The following is a 6,452-nucleotide window of genomic DNA, read 5'->3' as shown; positions in this document are numbered from 1 at the left end:
CCTAACTACAGAGTAAGCTAGGAAATGAAGTTGAGCTGTGTGCCCAGGAAGGAAGGGGAGATGGTTTGGTGAACAAATAGCCAGACAGCCACAGGAATAGACATGCAACTGTGAACTTTACTCCCACCTAGTCTTCCTACCTGTTAAAACTCTTACTTTTATAAAAGCACTTATCCATTATGAGTTCCAAACAAAGATGTTAGATTTTACATCAGTTTGTAAATTATGTAATAGCCAGCTTTTTTTTTTTTAAAGAATTCAGTAAATAGGGGGAAATCAGTATCCATTCTGATGACTGTGTCCTTCATATTATTATTTAACAAGGATTATATTGCAAGGCTCTTTTGCCAAAGTTGAAATATGTTTACAGTTGTTATGTAATCAATCCCCAGAACTTTTTGGTCTTGCAAAAACTGAAATTTACACCCATTAAACAACTCCCCATTTTACCTTCTGCCCAGTCCTTGGCAACTACTATTCTACTTTGTTTCTATAAATTTGATTACTCTAGGTACCTCATGTAAGTGGGATCATACTGGCTTATTTCATTTAACATAATGCCCTCAGGATCCATCCATGTTGTGGCACGTGTCAAAATCCCTTCCTTTTTAAGTCTGAATAGCATTCCATTGTATGTATGTTCCACATTTTCTTTATCTTTTTATCTGGTGGTGGACATTTATTTACATTACTTCCATCATTTGGCTTTTGTGAGTAATGCTGCTGTGAAAATCAGCATGCTACAAATTTCTCTGAGCCTTTATTTTCAATTCTTTTGGATTTATTTATTTATTTAATTTTTTTTTAGTGTTTATTATTGAGACAGAGAGAAACACAGCATGAGTGGGGGAGGAGCAGAGAGAGGGAGACACAGAATCCAAAGCAGGCTCCAGGCTCTGAGCTGTCAGCACAGAGCCTGACACGGGGCTCAAACCCATGAACCATGAGATCATGACCTCAGACGAAGTCGGATGCTCAACCAACTGAGCCACCCAGGCACCCCTCAATTCTTTTGGATTTATATCCAGAAGTGGAATTGCTGGATTATATGGCAATTCTGTTTTTAAATTTTTAAGAAACCACCAACCTTCCTGAAGGCTGCACCATTTTACATTATCTCTAATTGCGCAAGGATTTCAATTTCTCCATATCCTCATCAACACTTTTTATTTCTATTTTTGTTTCTTAGTAGCCTATCTAATGGATGTGAGGTGATACTTCTTTTGGGTTTTGATTTACATTTTGCTAATGATAAATGACATTGAGCATCTTTTATATTTTTGTTGACCATTTGTGTATCTGTGGGGAAATATGGAGGTCCTTGGTATATTTTTTCATTGAGTTTCTTTTTATTGTTGTGAAAGTGTAAGTGCTTTATATTTTAGATAGTGACCCCTTATAAACTGTATAATTTATAGATATTTTCTTCCATGCTGTAGGCTGTCTTTTCAATATGTTAATAATGTTCCTTGATGTACAGAAGTTTTTAATTTGATGTCCTATTTATCAATTTTTACTTGTGTTCCTTGTATTATACTTGCCAACCCAATGTGATGAAGCTTTTTTCCTTCTAAGAGTTTAATAGTTTAAAGTCTTACATTCAGATCTTCGATCCATTTTAAGTTCAGTTTTGTATTTCTTTTTCACTTGTTAGCATTTAATGAACCTCCCTCCATTGTGGCTTCAAGCTACCAGGACACAGCCCTACCCCTGCCCCAAATGCTTAATCTTCTCCCCAGCAACTCTACTGAAGAATTTGGCCTTCGCAATGACAGGCTATTTTGGGAGCTCTACCTTCTCCAAAACTTGGTCGTAGCCTGATTGCACCATATCAATGAGATGAGCATCTCCGGTCTTCTTTCTGGCAGCATTTGCCTGTGTCTGCTCGCTGACGAAGGTCCACCATTTATCAAGGTGACAGGTAGGCAGAAGCTGTGATTCCTCTCTAAGTGGTAATGCTGCATACCAACTTTTCCACAGTAAGCCAGGTGATATTTGTCAAAGTTGATCCTGTAGTGATGCATCCCACCAGCATTACCCCAGCCTCCTGGGTACTTCTGGTGTTTGCTCATGGGCAGCCATGCCCATGGCTTGGATGGCCTGGAAGTTTCCAGGTCTTCCACAGTCTGGATGGCAGCCCAGATGAAACAGCTATTTTTGTATGGTTCATAAGGATTCAACTTTATTTTTTGCTGTGGATATCCAGTTTTCTCAACACTGTTGAGGTGACCGTCCTTTCCCCATTGAATGGTCATAGCACCCTTTGTTGAAAGTCATCTGACCCTGAATCTGAGGGTTCATTTCTAGGCTATCTGTTCCACTCCATTGGTCTATATGTCTATCTGTTTGGCCAGTACCATACTCTTTTGATTACTGTGCTTTGTAAAAAGTTTTGAAATAAGAAAGTATGAAATCTCCAAGTTTGTTCTTTTTTGACATTGTTCTATTAGTTAGCTAAGGATACCAAAACAAAATACCACAGATGAGGTGGATTAAACAGCAGACCTTTATTGGTAGTTCTGAAGGCTAAAAGTTTAAGATCAAGTTGTGTGTGTGCAAGTTTGGTTTCTTAAGTGGCCTCTCTTCTTGGCTTTCAGATGATCTTCTTGCTCTGTTCTCACATGGCCTTTCCTCTATATATTCACATCTTTGGTGCCTCTGAATGTACCCAAATTTCCTCTTACAAAGACATTGGTCAGATTGTATTAGAGCCTACCCAAAGGCCTCATTTTAACTTAATCACCTCTTTAATGGTCCTATCTCCAAATATAGTTATTTTCTGTGCTATATGGAAGAGGGGAGGGTAGAGCTTTAACTCTATTTGGGGGGTACGTAATTCAGGAGATAACAATTACTTTGACTATTTGGGACCCTTTGAGATTCCATATGAATTTTAGGGTAGATTCTTCTGTTTTGGCAGAAAATACTTTTAGAATTTTGATAGGGATTGCATTAAATCTGTAGATCACTTTGAATGGTATTGACATCCTAACAATACTGAGCTTTCCAATCCATGAACACAGAATAACTTTCCATCGATTTGTGTCTTTTTAAACATTTCTTTTGGCAGTGGTTTGTAGTTTTCAGTGTACAAGTCTTTCACTTCCTTGGCTAAATATATTTCTAGGTATTTTTATTCTTGTTGATGCTATTGTAAATGGGATTATCTTCATAATTTTATTTTTGGATTGTTCGTTTTTAGTGTATAGAAACAACTGATTTTTTTGTCTGATATTATTGTATCCCCCAACTCTGCTAAATTTGTTATTCTATCTGGGGTTTTTTTTCCCCCTCAAATCTTTAGGGTTTGTCCATATAGAATCATGTCATCTGGAAACACAGATAATTTAACTTCTTCCTTTCTAATTTGGGTGCCTTTTGTTTCTGTTTCTTGTCTAATTGCTTTTGGCTAGGATTTCCAGTACTATGTCTAATAGAAGTGATAAAAGTTAGCATCTCTGTTTTGTTTCTGATCTTAAAGGAAACACTTTCCCATTTTTCTTCACCTTTGGGTTGGATATTAGCTATGGGCTTTTCATAGATGGTCTTAATTATGTTGAAGTAATTTCCTTTTGTTCCTAGTTCTTTTTTTTTTTTTTACATTTTTTGTTAGAAAGTATACTTAATTTTGTCAAATGCATTTTCTGCATTTGATCATGTTTTTCCCCTCCTTCATTCTGTCAATGTGGTTGAGTTTTTGTTGCTGGTATTTTATTGAGTATTTTTGCACTGATACTCATATAGTCTTTCACCTTTTGATATGATATTGGAATAGGTGTTTTGTAGATACTATGATATTAAGAAAGTTTATTTTTTACATTTTAATTAATTATTTTTTAAATTTACATCCAAGTTAGTTAGCATATGGTGCAACAATGATTTCAGGAGTGGATTCCTTAATGTCCCCTATTTGTTTAGCTCATTCTCCCCTCCCACAACCCTTCCAGCAACCCTCTGTTTGTTCTCTATATTTAAGAGTCTCTTATGTTTTGTCCCACTCCCTGTTTTTATGTTATTTTTCTTCCTTTCCCTTATGTTCATCTATTTTGTATCTTAAAGTCTTCATATGAGTGAAGTCATATGATATTTGTCTTTCTCTAATTTTGCTTAGCATAATACTGTCCAGTTCCATCCACACAGCAGCAAATGGCAAGATTTCGTTCTTTTTGATCCCTGAGTACTACTCCACTGTGTGTGTATATATTTATATATGTATGTATATAATTATACCATATCTTCTTTATCCATTCATCCGCTGATGGACATTTGAGCTCTTTCCATACTTTGGCTATTGTCGATAGTACTGTTATAAACATTGGGATGCATGTGCCCCTTTGAAGCAACATACTTGTATCCCTTTGATAAATACCTAGTAGTGCAATTGCTGGATCATAGGATAGTTCTATTTTTTAGTTTTTTAAGGAACCTCCATGCTGTTTTCCAGAGTGACTGCACCAGTTTGCGTTCCCACCATCAGTGCAAAAGAGATCCTCTTTCTCTGTATCTTCATCAACATCTGTTGTTGCCTGAGTTGTTAATGTTAGCCATTCTGACAGGTGTGAGGTGGTAGGTATCTCATTGTGGTTTTGATTTGTATTTCCCTGGTGATGAGTGATGTTGAGCATTTTTTCATGTGTCGGTTGGCCATCTGGATGTTTTCTTTGGGGGGGTGTCTATTCATATCTTTTGCCCATTTCTTCACTGGATTATTTGTGTTTTGAGTGTTGAGTTTCATAAAGAAGGTTTTTAATTAAACAAAGTTAGCTGAGTTTTTACCATGAATGAGATTTGGATTTTATCAAGTGCCATTTGTTGTATTTGTTGAAATGCATGTTTTTTCCCTTTATTCTGTTACTATTAGTCAGGTACATTGACAGAATTTTGAAGGTTAAACCAACTTTCCTAGAGTAAATGCTCTTAGGTCATATAATATTATCCTTGTATATAAAACTGCATTTTATATGCATATATACTTTTTGGGGTTTTGCATCTACATTTATTAGAGACATTGGTCCATATGTTTCCTTATTGGGTTTTAGATGTGTATTATCCTGACCACTTAAAATGAATTGTGATACTTCAGTCATTCTCTGTTCTTGGAAGGAATTTTTGTAAGATTGGTCTTACAATCTTTTCTTAAGTCTTTTCTTAAATATTTGAAATAATTTTGGGGTGAAGTTATTACCCTGGTCTCAAGTTTTCTTTCATGGGTAGTTTTCAGTTACAGATTCAGTTTTCTGAAAGATCTTGAACTATTAAAATTTTTCTCTATTTTCTTGTTCAGGTGTGTAAGAGGTATTATTTTCTGAAAGAATCTGACCATTTCATCAAAGTTGACAAATTTAATGTCCTAAAGACCTTTCTAATATCTGCTCATCCCTGAAAGTGTAGTATATTAATCTCACCTATTTCATTTCTGATAATGTTACTTCGTGTTTTATCCATTAAAAGTTCTGTCTTTTTTGAGGCTTGTAGTGCTAACCTTTTCAGAAAATCAACTCTGGTGTTGTTCATTCTGTCTGTTTTGTTTGCCTTCTTCTGCTATTGCCTTTGTTCTTCATTATATCTTCTGATATTTTTGTGATTTACATTGCTATTCTATCTCTAGCTTTTTAAAATGGGTTTGTAACTTTTCCTTTTTTAAAAATCTGCAGTTAGAGGGGCACCTGGATGATTCATTTGGTTAAGTGTGCAACTTCTAGTTTAGGCTCAGCCTCAGGGTTGGTGGGTTCAAGCCCTGTGTTGGGCTCTGTGCTGGTGGTGCAGAGCCTGCTCGGGATTTTCTCTCCTTCTCTCTCTGCCCCTCCCCTTCTCATACTCTCTTTCTTTCTCAAAATAAATAAACATTTTTTTAAAAATCTACAATTAGAGCTATGTAGTTCTTTGTGAATGTTTGGAAATAATGAGAACAAAAACTGTATAAAAACCTTTATGTTTTCTTTTTTGCTTATTTTAAATAAAATATTAGGCAACTTCTGTTTCCCTAGAGTCTAGTGAGCAACTGATTTTTCAAGTTTCTTCATTATTTCTGTTATTAACCCTTCTACCAAGGATCCCCTTACCCCTTACACTTCTCATTTTGTCAGCTTTTTTCTTCTTTTGCCATGCCATTAGACATTTCTGGGGTGAATTCCATGGGGTAAAATGCCTGAATGTGCTTCTATTGCTTGAGAGACTCCTCAGTGCAGGCAAAACCCTATGAGAATATCTTGCTATAGCACAATTCTAATTATGATTCAGGTGACATGTAGGTGACTTTCTTGCATACTATGAAAAAGTGAAGAAAACTCTGTAACTTTAGCATTATTATAGGAAAAAAAAAACCTCAGATACTTTAAAAGAGGGAGTGGTTTGAGTCAGATTTTTTAAAAATTTATTTTACTTAATTTGAGAGAGAGAGAGAGTAAGAGTGAGCATGAGAGGGGCAGCGGCGGGGGGGGGAGAGGAGACGC

General features: G+C 35.9%; 1 pseudogene; it reads right to left on the bottom strand.

Moving 5' to 3' along the window:
• Nucleotides 1–1,683: 1,683 nt before the first annotated feature.
• On the bottom strand, nt 1,684–2,170 carry LOC144220292 (large ribosomal subunit protein uL15 pseudogene; annotated as a pseudogene).
• Nucleotides 2,171–6,452: the final 4,282 nt, after the last annotated feature.

This window comes from Crocuta crocuta, unplaced genomic scaffold (assembly GCF_008692635.1).
Source record: "Crocuta crocuta isolate KB4526 unplaced genomic scaffold, BGI_CrCroc_1.0 scaffold179, whole genome shotgun sequence".
NCBI classification, from domain to species: Eukaryota; Metazoa; Chordata; class Mammalia; order Carnivora; family Hyaenidae; genus Crocuta; species Crocuta crocuta.
The sequence above is the reverse complement of the archived record's forward strand: the minus strand, read 5'-3'. Positions and strand labels throughout refer to the sequence as shown.